The sequence below is a fragment of the Hyalella azteca genome, unplaced genomic scaffold, assembly GCF_000764305.2.
Source record: "Hyalella azteca isolate HAZT.00-mixed unplaced genomic scaffold, Hazt_2.0.2 contig2151, whole genome shotgun sequence".
Taxonomy (NCBI): domain Eukaryota; kingdom Metazoa; phylum Arthropoda; class Malacostraca; order Amphipoda; family Hyalellidae; genus Hyalella; species Hyalella azteca.
The window spans coordinates 226,009-247,933 of record NW_025932436.1 but is presented as its reverse complement, the minus strand read 5'-3'; the positions used below and the strand labels follow the sequence as shown (position 1 = coordinate 247,933).

The following is a 21,925-nucleotide window of genomic DNA, read 5'->3' as shown; positions in this document are numbered from 1 at the left end:
TATGCTTTTCGAGAAAATCGAGATATTTCAATTTATGTTTCTGTCGCATTTTGCTGACATAATTCGCCTGAAAATTGCCTTCATATATACTCATGTTCACCTGAAAATTAATGAAATTGTAATGTCCTTATTATGACATCATTTTCATTGGTGAATTTAGTGTTCAAGACTTCTTAGATACGACTTGACGGCATTAAGCTACTGAGTCTTGACTACAATTGAAATTAGAATAAGACTTTAACGAATAGACACGAATAGCTCAACTTCTCTATCAGCATAACGTCTGGGAAATTATCATTTGAAACCGACATCAATTTTCATAACGGGGCAGCCTTAGTCGACGCCATATAACGGAGGCCGCCTCTTGGGCAGTCTGCATGCCTCCAGTTCCCGGAATTTTATGGAGCTAATAATATATTAGTCGATGCAGAGAGCGGCAAGGCCGTAAATGCAGAGGCAACATTTTGACCAATGGAGACTTTTACAACATTGCATGGTAAGTGGCCATGCTACTGTACGCATGAACAGGAGTTCGTACGGCTGCATGACAACTATAGATCTAATTGTTGAATTCGGATTAAGTTAAGAAAAAACACTCCAGACGTTACTGGGGTGCGTATTCCGGGATTCCCAATAAGAACATTACTGATGTGATTATTCTTAACAAGGTCAATTGAATGAAAAATACAAACAAATTAGGTTTATTTATACATTTTTAAGAATTTCAATTCAATGTAAAAAAATACATTGCAAAACATTAAGTTCCAAATGATAAGCTAAACATCCTAGTCAAAGTCATACTAGGGTGCTTAGTTCTTAACAAGATCCCTGAATTCTTCAATGATCAGGAGATCTTTCACCACTGATGCATGCCTCTCCATAGATACGTCTTGCCGCTGCAGTCTTATATCTCACGGCTGCACGCCCCATCACGGTGATCACACTGCAGGATTCTGACTTGTGCGAGTGATATTATCTTTTGCAATGCTTTCAGGCGGGTCTTCTTCATGTCAGCTTCAAATTAACAGTTCAGGTCACGACATTTCAATTTATTTTTTATTAAGGTAAACGACATTCATTTTGTACATATGATATGTTAGAAGTATGGTCTGAAGAGGGAGACTTCATAGGAGAGCAGGCGCCTAAAGTCAACTACCCAAATATACGAAAACACATATTTCCTAGTGAGCTCTGGTCCGCATTCTTACTTGCTAGAATAATCGTTGACGGGATACCCGCTATTATGTCACCTAACGGCAAATTCCTTACACCTGTGCATTCCTATACGATCATTCGAACTTAACCTTGAATGCCGACATGATCAAGCGATCATAGCCTTTTATTGTACAATGTTAGAGTGATGTTGGTAGTGCATCTGTGAATGAAGGAGTAATCATAACTTTTGTATATTAAAATGACCGTGTAACCTTCTCAATGCATTCTGACCTGACCACGACTTCTGGCTGCTGAATGTCACCATGACCGTTAAATAACAGCCGTTTTCCGACATGGGCAGTTACTACACCGGTACAATATTTAAATACCCGGTTATTTCGGGTATGTCACCGCATATCAACAATTTCAACATAGTCATCTAATCGCAGTTACTGCGTGCAACATAGTTTCGTGATCGTGCCACAGCATTACAAAATGGCCGAGTGATTGCTAACCTTTACTTGGGTCACAAATAAGATCTCGGGGAAATATAATGAATCAATTAGTTGTAAGATTCAGTTCAAACTGAAATTAAAACGTGTTTATTACACAGCTATTCAAATTATGTATACCCAAAAACGTAAGGGCACACATTAAATATATTAAAATTAACATCTATAGTATATCTATGAACGCCCCAAAAACGGGAGTAGTCCAGGAAATTGCATCACGGCGAGCAACATTTGATTTTTTATCGGTCGCCTTGGACAAGATGTCCTTTAGCGTAGAGCAGGCGTGCAAGTTTGCGGAACATATGCAATGAATTATCAGCCGTATTGTGGAGTTTACTCTTACTGGAAATCATGGAAGGACTTCTACGTAAGCGATGTCTTAATGGACATCGTTGCTTGCCATGTGGATTCCAATGCCAAGATGGAGCCTTGCAGGGCCCTGATATATGGTAGCTGACTTCATTACTTCCATATGGCGATTGAGCCATGGGGTAAAAACTAGGCTGAATATGAAGCCAAGAGTTTATAAAATTTCAATTGATTAAAGTTCCTGTTTTTTATATTAGGATTCTTAATTACTCAATTAGGATTTTATTTCAGTATATATCATAAACAGTTTATTACATTCATCTTTTTTAATCAATTCATCTCTAAGATGGTAAGATTGTTCCTGTGAATGTTAATATTACTAAATTAATTGTTTGTTCCTAAGATCATTAGACTCTCATTAGAACAGATATATGCAGCGGTTAGGCAACAAACAATTTTTATTGAATTTTATCTACTGCAGGTACAGCTCCTCCAGCAGACATGACGTTAATACTTACCAAACTCACCTGCGACGCAGCAACTTTTCTTGCGTTGCAAAACGCACCCCGTAACATAGCTCGGGAGTCACTAACTGCCATGGACCCTATACAAGAATGCCCTGGAGGCAACACCTTCGCTCGACTTCCGTCCTGCTGCCGAATCCGAACTAAAAAGCTCGCCGCCTGATCGGCTTCCTTGTACAGGATGATTAACCTTAGCTTAATTTGCGGGTTGCTAGGGTTATTAGAAATACAGTTTAAAGTACCGTTTTGATTGCAAGCATTGGCACAAATTTTGGTGAAGGACCAATCACGCTTGCGGGGACATGATTACTGACCAATGGTTTGACTGGACTGCTCAAGCCTGTAATATCCTTGTGAGCTTGAAGGGATTAATATTGTGAGCTTGAAGGGATACGACGACAGAAAAATGGGTGTACGGGACTGCAACGAACCTTTAATTTTGCGAGTTTACTGCTATAAATTTCAACTGGCGTCTGCAGCATAACATACCTTCAAGATGGCGAGCTCAGCAACGGATTTGAGGGACTGCATGCAATTCACATGGTTTACACTAAAATATCGTTGTTAGGCGTTCAGTTCAGAGACGTGATCAAGGTTTGTTCTTTCCTTTACAAAAGGTATTTGAAACGTTCCCATCATAATACTTCATGCTACAGAAGAGTGATGTTAGAATTTATTACCAGGAGCGATGGCTAAACGAGCATATATTGAAGTTAAATGACTTAAAAAATTATGCAAGTACGCCTGAAAAGCTTTTAAACTTTAATGGTATATTGATACTTTGTTATTATATAAATTAGGAATTTATTCGTGAGGATGATAGAAGAAATGAGGCGAAACTAGAAAGTTACAGACGTCCTCTCCTAATAAATAAAAACTGTACAATCTCTATATTAAATTAATTAATAAATTATGTGATGCATGTACGTATACGGATTTGTTAATTGTTATGCAGCCCTAGGTGAATTATTTTAATAGTATTCTAAAGACTGATCTTTGCGCCAAAATAATTTATATTTTAATTTTACTTGACAGCAACCAAGGTTAACCGTGGCTGGTTCATAAGCATGTTTAGGGAGCGAGTGTGCACTGTGCAATAAATAAAATGCTGTAATAATACTGCAGTCAATTATAGCTCAGCTATTTGCATTAGTAGGAAGGCGATTGACACATATAAGCCGGATCTCTAGAGGGGCATGGCGAACAGCTATCTGTTTGATAGCTGCATATGTAATATTATCAATGTAATGAAATATATTTATAATTAAATGTTTAAAATTATGAAATTAAGCACAGACTTGGAGATTGTGTTTTTTCCAGTGGTATATGCTAAGCTCTTGCTTAGGAATTTAGTTAGGCTTGTTCAGTCCCAATCTTGGGTATGATAAACGTTTGCTCACTTTTTTCAGTTATAAGCATGTACAGAGTCTCATATCATAGAGTCTCATATACATATGTACGCGTCTCATATCTCATAGATAATACCTGGTAGTCAATTGTAATTTTTTACGTTATCTAAGTAAACAGAGAAAAATTTTAGAAATTTTGGATTCTGACACATTAACCTGAAGCCTGATACCTTAAACCAATTACCATTTGTTGTATGTATAAAAATACTGCTACTGTTCAATATCTATACAAATACTGTTCATGTTACGTATAAAATTGACTACTAGCACCCGTGGGAGTCAGATGGGAGACTTAAAGAAAGGAGGATCGGCTGGAAGGTTGGCTGAGGATTGGCTGGAAGTAGGCTGAAAGGAGGCTGAAAGGAGGATTGGCTGAAAGAATCCAGAGCTCAGCGCCTGACGCCCTCTTGAACAGAAGAGGCCGCGAACTCTGACTTGAGCGCGCATCAAAGCTAACCTTCTTGTGCGATCTGCGGACCCGGAATGCCTGCCAAGGCTCATCTAGCGGTCACTGACGGAAGATTCAGTGGAACTGACAACCCAGGATTTCGTTTTAAAGTCGCATCTCACTTACAGCTGACACTGACATGTTATAGGCTTAGTTTCGGGTTCGAGCACTCACTGGCTCACTTGGATGTATAGGCGCCATAGCCAGCCACGATGAAGGACTCCATGACTCCATCATGTCAATAACGCGAGTTTTCACTCGACAAGGCTATTGTGCCTCTTTTAAAACATCGCTTTATTTTTGGAAGCTAGGAAATCATTTCTGATCGGAATGTGTAGAAATATTCATATGGTGGAGTCTGTCAAACATAGCAAAGTTGGGCAGAACGACTTAATGTATAATGCATCTTTCGCCATAATGCATCTTTTTTCAAGTCTTTTTGTACATCTTATATTATTTTTCGTTCTCATCTGACTTCTGGTTTTTATCGCATTTTCTCATTTATGGAAAAAAGGCGCTATTGTGCTCGTCATGTCCGTCCGTCCGTCTGTCCGTCTGTCTGTCCGTCCGTTCGTCCGTCCGTGACCACGTATTCGTCGACGAGAAAATGCGCTCTCTGTCACTCACTGCAGTGAGTACTGAATTATTATTTTTTTGTTTTGAAAGCACATTCTCATTTCAACTCTCAGTACCCGGATATTTTTTCATGGCGCATAATTTCGGTACTCGTGCTCCCAGCCCCAAGAAATAATGGGAGCAATCATCATGCAAATGCGGAAGAACATTCGGAAGCAGGAAGGTCGCCGCCATCGACTAACTGCGCATTGCATGCAAGGCAGCGAGGTGAGGGTGTCGGCTGTCTTGGTGCACAGCACCGCTACGAATCTTGGTGCACAGCACCGCTACGAATCTTGGTGCACAGCACCGCTACGAATCTTGGTGCACAGCACCGCTACGAATCTTGGTGCACAGCACCGTTACGAATCTTGGTGCACAGCACCGTTACGAATCTTGGTGCACAGCACCGTTTCGAATCATTAAAATGCGGACCAGTGAGCATGCAAAATAATCTATTTTTTAATTTATACAAATTCCTATGCAAGCTCGGGAGAAAAATTGATCAAGGTTAACCATTTTCTTAAATTTAGCAATGTTTTTATCATTAAATCAATTGACGGTTTTACTTGTTGTAGACAGTCGTTTTGCTCTGAAAGCCTGAATGGATTTTCTTCTGAATAGAAAATTTGGTCAACAATTTTTTAAACTTTACCGCTCTAAGAAATTTATCTGTTTATAAGATATATGCTGTGAATATCTAAATTGCACATCAGTTTCTTTTCTGTTGTATAATTAATGCAGTCGAACACAAACGCCCATTCATGAGGGGAAGCCGTTTACTATGTAGATTAAAAAATGTTGTCAAATTTTCCCAAATATTGAGAGAACCTTTCTGTAAGGCAGGAAAACTATCTGGTAAAGATAGTCTTCAGTTTTCTTTTAAACTAACTGAAAAATTTACTTACAGCGCTAGGGATATTACGATGAATTGATCATTGTACATGCAAATTTAGCCCAACTTCTAGGCGACTAATTTTGTCTTAACTGGTGAAGTTAAAATGTCTGTACTAAACTGGATTAATTTTGTGATAGTTTTATTTTTGCTTCATGTTAGCCGCGCTAGATTACACTCCATATTGTTTCAAGTCTCTTGATCTCTTTTCAGGCAGTGATCTTTATTATGAATAGATATAACAGATGTTGTTACATGCCATGTTATCACTAAATCTTTAAAATTATTGATTCATTCCATTAAGTATTTTTTTTTTAATTTACGAGCGTAATATTGCTGGATTTGTCAGTTTGAAAAGTTTCCGTTGCAGCCCCCACTAACTCAATTCAATTTACCAGAGCCTTCACGATGTGAAATCTGGAACTCTCGAGACCAATTAATTAATATGCTGTTACACTTCATTAACTTAAGAAAAAGTTAATTATTAATTTTTAATAATTAATTAAATTAATTTAGCAAGAGAAAATTCTTACTGTAAATATTTGTAATTTTTTAATGTTTATTCTCTCTCTCATTTTGGGGGAAGAAATGTGTAAGGGAAACTTAGGAATTTTGCAGGGGGGAAATAAAAAAACTATCGATGGATTCATGATAAAATTTAAAGTTAGTCTAACTAAATGGCAAGACTAAAGATTTTACTTGAAATCTCTAAAAAAAGAAATTGTAGGACTCTCGAGTAGGATAACTTCAAGTGAAATTCTGGAACTCTCCGGAAGAAGAATTTTAAGTGAAATTCTTGTATGGAGAAAACGCGCGCGTCCTCCCGTCCGTGCGCATATATTCACCGCCTGGCGCTGACTATTAGGCGGCCTCATCACCGCGCGCCGGCGTCCCCACTGTGGTTTGAAGAAAATTTCTGATGACAAATGGCATGGATGATAAATAAATTTGCACATATTGTTATATAAAGATTTAAGTATTTTATTCTAATTTGTAATTTCGAGTACAGATAACAAATATCATTATTTTATAATAACAATTTATTATGTAAGTGTGCATGTGATATGTTATTGTTGAAGGTTAAATTGGAAATTCGAGCACAGAAGATAAATATTTTTATTTTACTAGGTAACTGTAAATGTGAATGTAAGCTCTACATGTGTAAGCTGACAAATTATTTCTTCTAGGTTTCATAAAGTAGCAATTTAATAATTCAACGTCAATACCGTCTTAAATAGGTCGAATAATTGAACAAATGACACAATAATGCAATAAATTGGTATGAAAATTCACCTATAATCCCTTTTTAGTGAGGTTCTAAAATATTACACCATCGTACGACTTATTGTCGTTCACTTGGTACTTCAATTTCCGTTCTCTTCATCTGAAAAGGAAACGTGGAGAATTTGAAGGCCATGCTTTATTGTGCTGTTCTTTCTAGTGCATGGACGCCAGCCCAACCTTGGATAACGTTGGCAACAAATTCCAGACCAGATCCAAGTTTTTTTTCCGACTGCGCGGATGGTGGCTATCATCCGTGATGACGTCACGCAGCTCCGCTCAGAGCGAGCAGGCAACCCTCAGTTTGTCGCTGACTGTCGTGTGGGGTGGTGCTTCGGTGCCGCACCCATTTTCTGAGACTGAAACCCTCACAGGAACAGAGATATTCGTGAAGCTCCCTTGAATTTACCAGCTAATTTAATGCAAATGTTCAATAGGTCCGAACTTGCTTATTCCTCTTGTATAAAAGGCTTCCATACCTTAAGTGTTCGAAGGTCAACGATCTTTAATCGATAAATTCGAGTCACTTTCTATTTTACGATTTCTTTCTCACTCTCTCAGTTAATCATGCTCACTATTCATGAAATTTTCTGAACTCCTGCCTCTATTGTGTCATATTTTAGGTTAAAACCTCGATTCATTTAAATCTCATTTCAATTCAAGAATGCCGGTGCCTCTTGATTTAATTAAAACAGTATCAAAATATTAAGTCCCTTAAAATTAATAACAAAGTCCCTGTCTATGGTACACATCATTACAATATTTTATTATTAAACATTTCAATCATAACTTCAATCATAAAATATTTTAAACGCAATTTTATCTTGCTGAATATAATTAACATACATTAATTTCGCAAGTCTTGTATTTTATTTTTAACTTGATTAATATTAATTTTGCTCGCTTTTAATCCTGTTTCCCTCCATTTCTTTTTTCCCTGTGCTAATTATTTGAATTATTTCACGAAGACACGTCGACCTGGTCACCTAGGAAGGAAATCAAACTTTTTCAAGGTAAGTAAAGTTTGAGGATAAATGACTTTTGTATGCAGTTTTTAGCATTTTTATTGCATGTTTAGACATTGTTAATATTAACGTACAATTTAAGCATAATTGTTGTTCAGAAATTGTTATTCGACGTTCCCTAATGCTAACATAAAGCCGGACGTGAGTATCGTTTTATGTCAATTAATTTTCTTATGCTCACGCAGAAGAAAGCTCAACCATTAATTTTTTTGTGAAAGTTTTTGGCACGTAATTGGAAATGAAATAAGTATTTCTCACTGTGGACTCAATAAATATAATCAATCTGAAGCAGACCATAATTTCTCCAGGAGAAATGACGCGATTTCTCTGTTCGTATATTTTCGCTTGCCCAAACAGGAAAGTAATTCAATGACTAGCTGTATTAATACAATTTATTCATGTAATTCATGAATGAAAAATTTATATATTTTAGTTATTGGGGAAGAATTTTTGTGATTCTCTTCAAAATTTAAGGAAGGTAATATTAGAGATAACGTATTTTTCTGAACTGCTACGGACGGACTAGAATAATCGATATTTGAAAGAGTATTGAATTTTTATTTTTTCGATAAACTAAAATTTGAAATAGCTCCATTTTCATTATCTATTAACATATTGACGTTATTTGACCAAAATAAAACGAACTATGCTATCAATTAATAAAATTCTTCTATGTAGAAAAGTATATAATTTATTCTTTTATGAACGTCGCGTCGTATAAGAAATTGTTATCATCTCTTTCCAAAAAAATTAATAACGTTAGTGTTAACAATTTTATGAAAATACTGTTGTTGTACCGACTATATCATTGTGGGTTAAAGCAAGCTTCTACGTTCCACTAAATTTCTGACCTCGCTTTAATTAAGAAGGCATGCAACGCTTAATCCATAAGTGTCATCAGTTCGCTCGCGCTGACCTTTACTGGCAGTCGACCTTACTTGAACGTATCAAATTCTTTGTATAGTTAATGAATTATCAGTTTCTTATCTTGAGACGTTACTCGTGCTCTCTTTGTCTACCTTCCACATTCTTTGTAATTTGCAGGTCACATCTATACAGAAGAGTAGCTACAGTTTCTGACATTTTTATACATCCTACGTTTCCATAAATGTAGTTTCCATAGTACATATACGTATAAACGTAGTACGTATTTACTACTAGATTTGTGATATTGTTGAGATCGTTTATACCTATGCATGGGAAGTCCCATGTGCAGTTTCCGTATAATATGCCCATAAAATGTGCAGTTTCCGTATAATATGCCCATAAAATGTGCAGTTTCCGTATAATATGCCCATAAAATCTCAATCGGCTGCTGAACTTGCTTTGTTCGTGAAGCACCAGTAAATATTAGTGAAAATATAAATTCGTGCTCGTATTACTACGTGGATTGAGACACGAATGCACCATAAATGTTTTGTTTGCCTTGAATCCTTCAAGTGTCTACATATCAGTGGAAATGCTACCTTACCATAATCGTGTTTAAAAATATTTTAGTAGTTTAAAACATTTTTCACACAGAAAAGTTTATTACTATATTGATGCACAATATTATAATAAGTCTTTTGTAATATTTTTCTAAAAATATTTTCCTATAAATTATTTTTCTAAAAAATTTTCCTTGAACTCTGACTTTGTTTTTATTTGGTCAGGGTCACTATTTCAAATCATAAGAAGGCCATTCCTGTACTTCACTGCCCCCGCGACAATGGTGCATTGTTACAAGCTACATCAAACCGCTCGACTTGCGGTTATACGGTCTGTTGAGTATTGATCATTGCAGGATCATGAATAGAAATGATATTTGCGTAGAGATCATCGGGGGACATTTGTATGGATTGTTATTTTCCGAGAATAAATTACCATCTAAATAAATTTCACGGTAGTTAGCAGAAAATTGGCAATCGGTTTTAATGTTTTCGTGTGAGAAATATAGGAATTTTATTTAAATACAAAACGACCTGTTTTAAGAAGCCCACTATGTTGGATTTCATTCAAATTTGGTGGAATAGCATAGCGTAATTTATTCGATCTAATGCTAATCCTACCTGAAGTCTGTTCTTACCGTCGTAAGTTAAATGATTTTCCCGAGCTGAGGATCGGTCACTAATCTGCATTGAAGTTTCCTGAGTACGGTTAAAAAATGCATGTTTTCTGTTCTGATAACGCAACGTTATTCGTGTAGGATATTAAATGTTCTGTTACTGCTCCTTACTGCGTCTGATATATTATACTAGAAAGAAAATTTATGTGAATAACTTTTTTCTGGAACCATCTGAAAGCAACGGTTTCATTACCTAAAATATTAAAATTGAATTCGTTCGACGCGGATGAAAACGCAAATAAAAATAAAAATGAATCCGTGTTAGTATAAATTGAACTTTTTACTTGAGGAGTCTTAATGGGAAGCGTTGTGACAATATAATCCTAGTAGAATCTTGCATTTTTAAATAAAATCCCGAAATCACAGTAAAAATTTGCCTCTGCAAGCAACAAAATGTTTATAAAATAAAAATGTTGCTAAAAAACATAACACAACATTAAAAACATAACGTAACATAAAAAAACAAGCAGTTATAACATAAAAATTAAAGAATTAATGATGAATAATATCACTAAATCTTCATGATTCATCGCCTTCTGTTATGACCACAGTTCAAAAATGGATAATAAAGTCTTGAAGTGAATCTGTGAAGCCGAAAGTGCGTGCGTATAGCCTCTCTGTAAATCACCGTTTTCACTTAGCAAACCAATTAGGAAGTTTTCTTCAGCCGGCCGCTGTCAGCTGCGCCTTACGTGACCAAGCGTTTGCTTAGAAACCTTCTCGTTTTCTCGGCCTTGTTTGCTGTAGGTTGCTTGTCAGGTCATCAAATAGAGTGAAAATTAACATAAGTGAGCGAAAATTTTCTCAATGCCCGATAAAATGCTTCCTTCACCAACTTAGTTTTAGCGTGGAAAGTGTGAAAAATAACGACGTAGACAAGAGTGTGAAAAGTTATAATTGCCCCGCCAGCCACTACAGGGATGAAAGTAAAATTAAGAATCAAGTGTGCCTGCAATGTTGTTTCTGATAAACTTTATACTTTTTGGAAGAAAAACTACTTTCTTCACAAGGTTTAACTTTGTTGTCAAGTTCCAATTTTTAGGCTGTAAAATTATTTGCTACCGTAATAATTCACCATCCCTTATTGCCATCTCTTGTTGTTATCCCTTAATTGTGGCCATCCTTTGTTGCCATCCCTTGTTGCCATCCCTTCTTGCCATCCGTTGTTGCCATCCCTTGTTGTTATCCCTTACCGCCATTATTCGCCACCATCAATCGTTGCTATCACTCATGATCATCACCATCATTCGCCACCATGACATCCTGCTATCACACATCACAACCACTAGTTGCATGCATTACCACTATTGCTCGTTGACATCGCATCACTTGTAGCTATCACTCACCATCATCACTCTTGAAATCACTACGACCACTGCTCGTTACCATCACTCATTGCTCTCACTCATCACCATCATTCATCACCATCACTGATAACCACTAAGGCCGTTCCAGCAAACGTCACGCTAGGAGCGCCACACACACGGCAATGACATTCGATGGCTTAGACTTTAGACGTAACGCCGGCGGCTGTAATGCTGCGACTCCGTAGCCACTTTTTTGCGACTCACTTTCGACTTTAACACTTCATTTGTCTGGTCTTGCCTTTGTCTCAACTGAAATATTATGATTTACGATTATTTTTCTACTATTTTTTACATACTACGGGGTTAGTTTCGTCTGGAATGAAACATAACCACTAATGAGGCACACTACCTAAGGCCTCGTCGTTATCCATGCTTTAGTTGGGGTCTTTCCTTTTGAGGTCATGAAGCATGGCGGGAAGGTACTACAATTTGGCAATGCTTCGCTAATGTCGAGGCTTTCAGTGCAGTTACATGAGCAATGTCAGCTGAGTCTGAATTTATTTCAGGTTTTATAAATTATCAGAAATTAATCACTCCAAAAGACTACTAAAGTTTCACGCCCTGCTGCATGTTTCACTACAGTTTCACTTCTGCGATTTATTAATGCCGGAAATTTTATTAAAGTTAATTGATGCCGGAAAGTTTAAGATTTTTCCATCAGCTGAAAAGGTGGGATAATACAAAACAATCTATTTGAGTGAAAAGGATTGAGCGACATTTGTCACAGAAATTCCGAATCCCTCCCCTTGTGTGTTTGGGAAGTTTATTCAAACATGCGAAAGAAATGAACAAGAAAGTGTATTAAAAATGAGAATGAATAATTATTTAACCCTACAAAGCAGTATATATATATAGTAACGATGATTGAGGTAACAAAGATTTTGCTTTTACCTTCACCACTCACCGACCCACCTCTAGCACGTGGGTGGGTGGCAACAACGAACGCGTGTTTGGTACCAAAACAAATGAATCACTTAAGATAACACGCAGGTTGAGACCTGAAACAAGGTTACTGATAAACACTCACTCTTTCCCCTCACTTCTTAGCCGCGGGAAAGTTAATTTTGCTGCTGGCAGCTGGCAACCGCTAACGGGTGTAGGGTAATTAGCGCTCAACAGGGCCAGCTAGCGTCGGAGACCTTGCGCGGTCTTCGAGGCTGGTCTTAACAGGCCGACCGTTTGCCTCTGACCTCTCATGGCGTGAGTTGCATAAAAAACATTTTTATGTGTCAAAATAAAACACATTTTTACGTGTCAAAATACAAAAATGATAACCAGAAATAAGAATTCTGCATACGTCTATCACGGATGTATCTGTGATAGATTCTCAATCCTTGATCACAGGAAGGAAAAAAATCTTGCAGGCATGTATTTTTGGATATGGATACGAAAAGTAACTCATTTTGAGTTCCTCAAGTTAGATTATCCACTCTCCCCTTGAGTTGAAATTTATTAGATTGTCTTTCCATCAAATTTTAAAAAGTTTCTCCACAAATTGGCTCGCTTTAAAATCAATTGATCTTCAATCCCTTTTCTTAATGATACGAATCAGCAAGGGATTTAAAAATGATTTACATATGCGATAAAATCGAGCATTTTTCAATGTGCGTAAGTGTTCACGCAGCTTCTAAGTTTGTCTTACACTCACCAGCGGCTGAACTCATCTCGACCAGCAATTACTTGACTTCTGAATAGCTCTGCTTATGGCGTGAGCATATGTAACCTCCTTGTAAGGTCGTTGTCTTGTAAATAATGGAGCAAATGATGTTATTTTTTAAGTAACGTAAATAAAATGTATCTTTGAGTACAAAATCTAGCTGCAATTTATGCAGATGTTAATTTTTATGTAAGGTCACGTAAATAAAATGTACCTGTAAGTACAAAATTCAGCTGCAAACTATGCAGATGGTAAATCATAATGTAAAAGTGTCACTTGAACTTTCGGAAGCACATTTGAGAAAGGATTCAGAATCACGTTGATATGATGTAAAAAACATCAACATATAAGGCTCTAGATACAGTTATTCTAGATTAATTTTAGATGTCGTATACCGATTACGTATCATTAACATAATTTGTTCTAAAATCAATATTAGCAGCCAGACGGCACCCAGAGAAATGAGCAAGACTTTGAATAAATAGAGATGCACTTTTTGCCTAGTGTGGGTCAATCTGACTCAGTTTGCCCCTGGTATATGGGCAAATTAGTGTTACATGCCAAAAGTGTGTCACCATTTGAATAACATGCCCCACTGATTTTTCTATAAGTATGGCTTCCAAGATAGAAACTGGAGTAACTACTTTATTGTTGGCAGGCCCGTGGCTTTTATAGTTACTTCGCAATCAATTTCAAGTAGCAAAAACAGGTATCGTTACTGCACGTAGCAATAGTATTAACTCTAGTATTTAGCCCTTAACGGCCGTGAAAAAGTTAACGATTCTAATGAAAGACGTTAACAAGTTAACGATGCAAACGCGCGTGCTACGTAGTGCAGCATTGCTTCTTCACAGCACGACGCACGACTCAGATCCTTGCTCGGGCAGCACGACGTATGACGATGATGCTGGCGCACGTCGGCACCACGTAGCACGATGAGAAAATGACAGAATTTACCAGCACAACAGAGCAAAGCACAGCAAAATAGGGAACAGTAAGGGCACAGAACATCAAAGAACAGTACAGCATAAAACTGTACAAAGTGTACAGCATAGCCTAGTGCAAGAGTGCACAGCAGCAGCAGCAACAACAACAACAGCAGCAGCAGTTCAGCAGCAGCAGCAGCAGCAGCAGCAGCAGCAGCAGCAGTGATGTCAGGTCAAGGCGTAGCACCGGACGGAAGGTCAACCAGCGAGTCTCCCACCACCGCCTTCTGGCCATCAACCTTCGTGGTGCAGCCTGCAACCAAAGCCATGTGGTGCAGCCTGCAACCATGTCAGTATGGTGCAGCCTGCAACCATGTCAGTATGGTGCAGCCAAGGTCCTGCTTAGACCAAAATATAATCTAAGCAAAAGATAGTCACGTTCTCAGACTAATAAATATTACGAGCAAGTCGATAAGTCCCTGCTTAGACCAGCAAATATTCTAAGCAGGAGCCATCCTCAGCGCTGACGAAGAGAACGAATTACGCACTGGTCTCTCCAGTAGTCACGCACTCTCCTTGCAAGTGTTAGACACATTCATTTGGGATTTAAAATCTAGAAATTCAACAATATTGATCATATTAAACTTAAAGGGAAAAACATATAACTACATATTAGGGAGGGAAATAGGGCAGCAAATTAGAAAAACCGGTGCCATTGGAGCTGCACTATCAGCAGCACCATTGTCATCACTATCACCGCCACTAGCAGCACCGGCACCAGCAGTCCAGAAAGTGAAAGGCCTAAGACAGACAGCGCGTGTACATCGCAAGTGATGCGCGGCAACTAACATATCAGGCAGCGCAACAACAGCCATAGCAGCGTTGCCAATCAACTGGCAATGCCGGTAAATATGCAGGAAATGTCTGCTATGAAACTCTTCGTGAGTAATGTATTAGAACCAGAGCAGAATTTCGTAAACTCTGCAGTGCGTACTGAACCATGAAACAATCCCTAAGTGTGTGTAAAGAGATCACATGAAATGCGTTCTGAAAGATCGTGGAATGATTTTCTAAATCTTTCGAAGTTTGTACAAGGAAGTACGAGGGAAAAGTTTTCAGGAGAAAATGTTTTCATGATATCATGCTAATCATGCACTATAGTTAACCTTGACTCAGGAAATGGATTTCATCTTTTGCAAAATGGTAGACGATAAATTATGTGTCTCATTAGTTTACCAAACTCGATATACAATTATGAGGTTGTTAATGTCTACGCCGAGCATCTACTTGAGAAGATGACCTTTGATTGCCGCCATGATTGTGGCACGAGATTCTACGCTGCAGGAACGCTGCACTGCGCTTCATGGCGGGAATTGTTCCGCTGTGTGGAAGAACGTGGGTGGAAAATTACAAAAATTTCAGCTGAAAATTATACAGTCATCTGAAATACGATTGCCCCCCCGCGGTATGGAAAAACGTTGACGGGAAATTTGTACAGCTTCATTGGCAAATTATTCCTTCATTTAAAAGATTGCACTGCTATGTGTGGATGAAAATAGAATGGAAATTTGTAGAACTTCAAGGGAAAATAATTCATTCATTAATGAAAAAAACCTTGTACCTATAAAAGCAAAACTTTTGTGGCGTTGTTAGGTGAAAAATTTAATATAAATAAAGAAATTTTATCATAAATAAGTGAATGGTGCGTGCCGTTACTTCTTTGAGTATACGAGAAATGAGACAAATGTTTAAATTACATTTGATGCATTCTTAGCGCTTTTTTGATTTAAAAAAGCCTTAACAATTTAAGATAAAATTTAAGTTTATACGGTATGAAGTATGCAAGTACTATTATGTTTGGAAAATATTGTATGGCTGATGCCATTCATTAACATTTACCAAAGTAAAAATTGATATTATATAAGTTTAGCATTCTTAAATGTACAATAAATATATTGGATTACTTGATATCATAAATCTATAAATAATTACAAGACAAGCTGCCCCAGATATTTTTAGTGTTATTAAAATTCTAAATACGATGCTGAATCCTAAGATAAGAAAACTTTCGCAACGTAAAGAATAATATTTTCTCAATTCTTAGCGTTCCGTCGACCTTGACGTGGAAGATGAAACAGGTTTTCTGCGTTTATATTAACTCGCGTCTTTGCTGCGAAGTCACGAGAAATGTTACCGCATGTGATTCCTCTAATAATCAATTTAACTTATTAAATTTTGTTAACTTTTTTGCTTTATATAAGGTTGAATAATATTATAGTTTTATGATGATAGTGATGGCAGAAGAATGATGAATGTGGTGTCACTTAGTTCGTGCAACGTCATTTATAAGCAATCATATATAATGATCATTATCCATTAACAATTCAGCATTATGAACCACTTCAGAATCATTTATTCAGTATCTACAGCACAGTAGCTATTAATTTATCGTCGGATTAATAATTTTCATGTATAAAACTGACCATTGGTTTCATAAGCCTTGAAAAATAACAACAAAAAGAAGGTGAGAATTAAAGTAATGATATGGCATGGTTGTGAAGCAATGACCGCCGGCTATCATCAAACATATATCTATGAAGATTTGAATACAATTACCTGCGTAAGGATGTGATATTATCTTCTTAAGGTAATTAGCGGACGTCGAAAGTGAGAGCGCCGGCATCTTCACTTTTTTGTTCGGTCGATAATTTCACTTTCATTTGACCGGCGAATAGTTTCAGTGAGAGCTGGACATGCAGGAGGCCATAACTGTATAATTATGTGTTGCATTGCAGTTACATTACGTCTGTAATTGTTTAGTTGAATGGGACTTGAATAATGCGTTTAATAATCGCAAAAATAAGGCGGAGTTCTGGTAGCGATCTTGAAAGATCAAACTGAAATCGAGAGTTATATAATAATTAATACTATTATTGATTAATATTATTCCATAATCTGGTGAAAGTAGAGAAACTAACGAGAATCTTAGCATTGGTCTATAGCAATGTGGACGTTGAAGTAGCCACAGCTGTCAAAATATAAAAGGAGCTATTTATAGCAAATTTTAATTACATTTATAAAATAATGCATTCCATGAGAGAGAATATCATTCAGCTAAAAGTGAAGACCAAATTATTTATAGATGTTTAATTAGACAAGAAATAAACACCTCAAACATCGCAACCAGTCACATCACAACATTGATTTGGGAAAATTATTTAATTACTATCAACTATAATTCTCTTATTCTTATTATTAACTTATTTATTCAGAAATATTGAGAGTAATAATAAGCAATGACGATGAATAAAAGTTTGAAGCAGCTAGCATGACTCATCCATTGCAATACCGCCGCGATAATAAAGATGGTGACAAGTTCTTCTTTGCTGGATGGAAGCTTCATCGCTTTAATGATTCTCAAGTAAAATGTCTCCGACGCAATAAATGTAAAAAATCTGAAGATATGCAAATGTTATCTGCCAGCAGAGCCGGTTTGGGGTGACCTGTCGCAGCATGAGTCACAGCTTTACACAAATTCTGTCACACAGAATAAGAGTCACACCACCTCTGTCACAAAGATTCAGAGACACACCACCTCTGTCACACAGACTCAGAGTCACACCACCTCTGTCACACAGACTCAGAGCCACACCACCTCTGTCACACAGACTCAGAGTCAGAGTCACACCACCTCTGTCACACAGGCTCAGAGTCACACCACCTCTGTCACACAGACTCAGAGTCACACCACCTCTGTCACACAGACTCAGAGCCACACCACCTCTGTCACACAGACCCAGAGTCACACCACCTCTGTCACACAGATTCAGAGACACACCACCTCTGTCACACAGATTCAGATTCATATAATTACTTTTACAAAGACTCAATTGCAAACATTTATATCCTGCATCGTTTGCTTGTAGTTCGTCCTAATTTCGGGTATCCGTCCCTACTTCTTCAGTGCAAGAATAGGTTGTTATAAAGTAAAATAATTTTGCAGGATCTATTATAGAACCATGAGTACAGTAACTATTGATCCGTACTGTGAATCAATGCAGTGTTTTCTCGCCGTATAAATCCATAGTATTTTTTCAATAATATTAGTAAATTAAAGAGTGCCAATAAAAGTCCAATGCTGGAACGCCTGGAGCCTTTCCGTCATCCAATAATTCACAAAATGTAATACTTAACAAAGTTAATAATAAATAATAATAACATATGATAACAGCCTTGCTAAGGACGGATGCATAAGCAGTGTTCAAACCGATGAAAGTAAAAGTGCATTGAATAACGCCTAAGACTTTTAGTTCAGAAAATTAGTTCGGAAAACTAGTGCGTTTTATAGTATAGTGCAATGGCCGATATGTTGCATAGTAACTATTGGATGGCTGACTGGATACTGAGCTTTATTTTTTCTGCGCGTGTCCACTTTTACTGTCTGGCTGCGATGAATTGTCAATGAGGTTTTTGTTAGGCAAGACGCCTGGTCTGCAGTTCTCAGTAAAGGGCACCCGCGACGGGTAAAGACCGGTTGAAGCTGCCGATTCTGAGGTAACTCAGGTAACTCGGGTAACTCAGGTAACTCGGGTAACTAAGGTAACTCGGGTAACTCAGGTAACTCAGGTAACTCAGGTAACTCAGGTAACCCAGGTAACTCAGGTAACTTAGGTAACTTAGGTAACATAGGTAACTCAGGTAACTCAAGTAACTCGGGTAACTCGGGTAACTCGGGTAACTCGGGTAACTCGAGTAACTCGGGTAACTCGGGTAACTCAGGTAACTCAGGTAACTCAGGTAACTCAGGTAACTAAGGTAACTCAGGTAACTCAGGTAACTCAGGTAACTCAGGTGACTCAATCAGGTAACTCGGGTAACTCGGGTAAATCAGGTAACTCAGGTAACTCAGGTAACTCGGGTAACTCAGGTAACTCAGGAAACTCAGGTAACTCAAGTAACTCGGGTAACTCGGGTAACTCGGGTAACTCGAGTAACTCGGGTAACTCGGGTAACTCGGGTGACTGAGGTAACTCAGGTAACTTAGGTAAGTAACTCAGGTCACTCAAGTAACTCAGGTAACTCAGGTAACTCAGGTAACTCAGGTAACTCAGGTAACTCAGGTAACTCAGGTAACTCAGGTAACTCAGGTAACTCAGGTAACTCATGTAACTCTGGTAACTCTGGTAAATCAGGTAACTCAGGTAACTCGGGTAAATCAGGTAACTCAGGTAACTCATGTAACTCAGGTAACTCGGGTAACTCAGGTAACTCGGGTAACTCAGGTAACTCAGGTAACTCAAGTAATTCGCCAGAAGTCGTCAAGATCGGCTTCGGAAAAATTTTTGTGGTATATAAATAATTCTTGTTTGAGGAAAACCGAAGTCGTGGAGTGATTGTAAGCCAAGAGATCAGTATTCTTTTGCTTAACGTTTTTATAAATAAACGTCACTGTTGAGAGTCTTACAAATAACATAAATCTTTCAATGTTTTGGAAAAATATTTCAATGTTTCTCTTTATCCTTTCGAAATTATATAAATTTCAACTAACTTTTAATTTAAAAATTGCCATATTCAGCGTAGAAATTTGCAAATTTTTAGCTAAGAATAGCTGCATATTTTAAAATTTGCAATGAGAATGTCGATGGTTTGAAGATTTTCCGTCAGAAATTCGCTACTGCCTTATCAACTTGACTCACAATTATTTTGCAACCTTGCCAGGTTTGACTATTATTGCGTCCGACTGCCAATTATTCCGATTGCTCGTAAGCGAATAATCATTGGTCTGAAATACTAACCGCAGCTAGTGTAGTGATTATAATCAACCTTAGTCGGGAAGACATTTTAGTTCAAGTTTATTCCGCGTCAAAATGCGCACCAAATTGTGACATAATTCCGACAGTGAAACTGGATTTTAATCAGAATACGCTGTGTTTAATATAATAAAATCTAATTATTATGAATCATGCCTGGACACAATTCTATGAAACTTGAATTGCCGGTGACAGATTTTAACGATAAATTAGCTATCAAACGCATACGAAATATCAACAACAGGTTTCTTTGAAGGCTGAAGGCTTTTCACTTTCCTGTAGCGCATATGTTCCCCGCCATGATTGATGAGCTGAGCAGGTCTCACGGAAAGATACTACGAGCTCTACGAGTAACTTCATTAATAAACATAAACCTGCCCACAGTTTGTATTATTTTATTATTTTATGACAAAATGTTGCAACATGCGACTTCTCATGAGAGGAGCAATTTTTTGTGAAGGTCAACATGTGCGAATAAAGATTCAGGCAAAATGTTGTTTTTCGTTAACAAAATTATGATATCATTATGTAGGGGCAAAATTTTCTTCATAAAAACCGATTACTATTCTCATGTTAGCGATTTATTGTATTCTGAAATACTGCCAAAACATTTAAAATTAATTTTCATGTGCAATTACATCGAAACGTATGAACCGAATGAGATTTGTTGCGGCCTTTAATTTTGAAGAGTCTGAAAATGCTTTGCGTTCAGCTGCTGTTGATGTAGAAGGGAAAGCAAGGGCAGGATTTCCAATGCCTGGTTTGTTGGTCCAGTTTGTGAGTGTGGTCAAGGAGAGCATAATAATTAATTTTTTCCATATGAGTCGCGGAGCGTCCGGCACTCAAAGACTTGTTGAAATTATTCAAATTTCTACTGAACCTTTTTTGATTGATCACCAATTTCTTATTAATAGCAATCGATATTAAATTGAATTCTTATTGTTTCAATGGCTAGGAGCGACGATAACTTCAATATTTGTGATCACAGAGGGCTGAATCTCACCGTTGAAATGTGTTTAATTGAAGTTTATTTGGGAGACTCGTGTCACTTTAGGAGACTTTAATTCAAATTATTCATTCATCAAAATACCCCTTATTTTTGCGGATTGTCTTTCCTATTTTTTTTTTTCGTAGACAGGTTAGCGGAAAATTTAGATTTTTTCCATTACATTTCAGAGTTTAAATGAAATACCGTTTTTTCTTATCCGTATAAATGTTCGAGGATTGTTTAAACACTAATTGATAGTTTACAAAGAAATGTACGAGTAATATAGGAAGATTAAACTTAATAGCCTTGTGTAAAATATTTCCTAATTACTTTTTGAAAACCTTTTCTTCACACATTTGATGAATAAAGCCATATAACTCTAGTTTCCTAGATAATATATCACGCGTATATTCAACATTGATCCAATTGTTGGCTCATTGTTAATGAATTGAACAATGCATTGTCGTATTATGGAATACAATTTAAAGGAGTCAATCACACATACTATGCACACACCACACAGGGCCTGTAGATGAGTAACACACATACTATACACACACCACACAGGGCCTGTGGATGAGTAATACACATAACATACACTCACCACACAGGGCCTGTGGATGAGTAACACACATAACATACACGCACCACACAGGGCCTGTGGATGAGTAATACACATAACATACACTCACCACACAGGGCCTGTGGATGAGTAACACACAAACTATACACACACCACACAGGGCCTGTGGATGAGTAACACACATACTATACACACACCACACAGGGCCTGTGGATGAGTAACACACATACTATACACACACCACACAGGGCCTGTGGATGAGTAACACACATACTATACACACACCACACAGGGCCTGTGGATGAGTAACACACATA

General features: G+C 37.5%; 1 protein-coding gene across 1 annotated transcript in view; it reads left to right on the top strand.

Moving 5' to 3' along the window:
* The first annotated feature begins 8,047 nt into the window (after window positions 1–8,047).
* Window positions 8,048–21,925, top strand: part of LOC108672449 (mucin-17) — a 115,159-nt gene continuing 101,281 nt past the window's right edge. Inside the window, exon 1 of the mRNA XM_018160112.2 lies at window positions 8,048–8,161. The gene's annotated coding sequence lies outside the window, so the exon portion shown is untranslated. The remainder of the gene's footprint in view (window positions 8,162–21,925) is intronic.